Source organism: Penaeus vannamei, chromosome 10, assembly GCF_042767895.1.
Source record: "Penaeus vannamei isolate JL-2024 chromosome 10, ASM4276789v1, whole genome shotgun sequence".
NCBI lineage: Eukaryota > Metazoa > Arthropoda > Malacostraca > Decapoda > Penaeidae > Penaeus > Penaeus vannamei.
This window is the reverse complement of record NC_091558.1, coordinates 33196048-33198547: the sequence shown is the minus strand read 5'-3', so window position 1 is coordinate 33198547 and position 2500 is coordinate 33196048.

The following is a 2500-nucleotide window of genomic DNA, read 5'->3' as shown; positions in this document are numbered from 1 at the left end:
CTTACGAAAACAATTTCTTCGCAGGGGAAAGGCGCAACGCCGCTGCCTATAGACTTACTTCTGACCTTTGATTAAATTGTAGTAGAGTGCGCCTAATGCATAGATCCACTCGCGTTCAACCCGCCCGCTGCGCTTTCTCTCTCTCTTTGCGAAAGGCTGTTGCTAGGGCGGTCACGGTAGGTCTGGCTGATATTAGCATTGTTAATATTCATGTGGTTGTTATCATTACTTCGTTATTGGGGAGGAGTGAATGGCGGAGAAGGCTTAATGAATAAATACGAATATAGAGTTAGATGAATGAATAAAAGGGAATAAATCTGAAAATAGTGGTGCCATATCCATGTGCTTACTATGCATTGAGACATTTGATACATATTACTCCAATTTATAAATACGGCAATAAATGCATTGAAAACAAGGTCATGCGTAAGTTAAGCAATGTATTACCATGAATTCATTACATACCAAGAATACAACCGAACTGCACCTGCGATCTATTCTTCTGAAATGGAAACAAGAAATCACAAAGAGAAGGGGAAGGGGGAAGGTACATGAAACCAGAAACATACGAGGGTAAACTATATACTTTACAAAGGGCGAAGCAATTAATTCTCGTTTCACATCTCGCTTCAGAACACAGGAAGAACGCATTCGAAACAGTATCATGTCTTTATGAAGCTGACAGCAGACACCGCTTTTTTTCTCCATTTTCCGTCCTTGTCTTGTCTTTTTGTCGTTCTCTCATCTCTCTGAGGGTCACAAGCGCTCTCGCTATAGTTAGGATGATGAAAGTAAAAGACAGATCCTTTTACTTGGTCGTAATTGGATGAATTCTTGTGCAAAGACGCTCTGCTTTGCTCGAGTTAACGCGGGTGAAGATTACCTCGTTCCAGTCTTGAGATTCAAAATTGCCGGAATCGTGATAAACTTCACCATTAATTCACACCATCACCCTTTCAGCTAAAGCACCAGGTCCCGATCACCATCATCACCACCACGCCAAACAACTACGAACAGTGAAAGAGGCGTGTAATAATTGAACAGCAGTTACGGGTTGATTCGAAGCGTGTTGCCCAAACAAAACCACGAATCGATACAGTGAGCGAGAGAGTCCGAATACCAAGGCAAAACTCGGCGGGCAGATTCCGACGCGGCTCCAGATATAAACTCTAATAATTATGGCAGCACACACACACACACACACACGCACACACACGCACACACACACACACACACACACACACACACACACACACACACACACACACACACACTCTCTCTCTCTCTCTCTCTCTCTCTCTCTCTCTCTCTCTCTCTCTCTCTCTCTCTCTCTCTCTCTCTCTCTCTCTCTCTCTCTCTCTCTCTCTCTGGTCTGTACGGGAATGAGGCTATGGTGAGGGTGAGAAGCGGTGATAGCGAGGATGGTAAAAGTCATGACAGTGATGGTGACGAGAATGCTAAATGACATTAACCCAAGGTTACTGTGCAAAATGCTAATGTGTAAATTATAATGTGTAAAATGCTAATGTTACCGAGGACGAAGGAAGCTAATTCAACAACTAAAGATATACATATAATACACATATACATACGACACACGCACTTACCTATCTTTCTCTCTGATAATCTATCTATCTATCTATGCATGAATGTATATGTACATATGCGTGTGTACTTGCATGTATGAATGTACACCTGTCCATGTGCCAGGTATGCATTAACACATATGAAAGTGAAAATGAAAAGGCAGCAGTAATCATAATGTTGATGAAGAACACAGCTATTGTGCTCTTGCGTCAACTATTAACGCAGCTTTAGCAGTAATGATTACAGAATTGCTATAAAACGTGCTGTCTAAAAAGCGTTGTTATTGCTACTGAGAATCCAACGCTAAAAAAAATGTTAATAATAATATTGAGCCTGACTAATACCACTAATGGCTAGTGATAAAACACAAAGGAAAAGTCGTTTATACTGTAATAAGAGCAGTGATGATTATAAAATTAATAATTATAATGATGATTATAAAAATATGATAATGATATTCATAATGATAATGATATTATAATGATATTATAATGATAATGATATGTGATGATTATAATGATGATTATAAAAATATGATAATGATATTCAAATGATAGTAACAATAATGATGCCGATATTGATAATAATAATAATGATAATGACAGCAAGGATAATAGTAATAATAATGGTGATAATGATAATAATGATTAGTAATGACAATGATAAAGATAATAATGATAATAACAATAGCGATGAAACTATTACTAATAATACTGATAATGATATTAGTAATGATAGTAATGATATCGGTCATGACAATAAAAACTGATAATTGTGATGATAATGATGAAAATGAGAATGACAATGACAACAACAAAAACAGCAACTTTGATTATGATGATGATGATGATAATAATAATAACAAAAATAATAACGATAATAATCATGATGATGATAATGATAACAACAACAA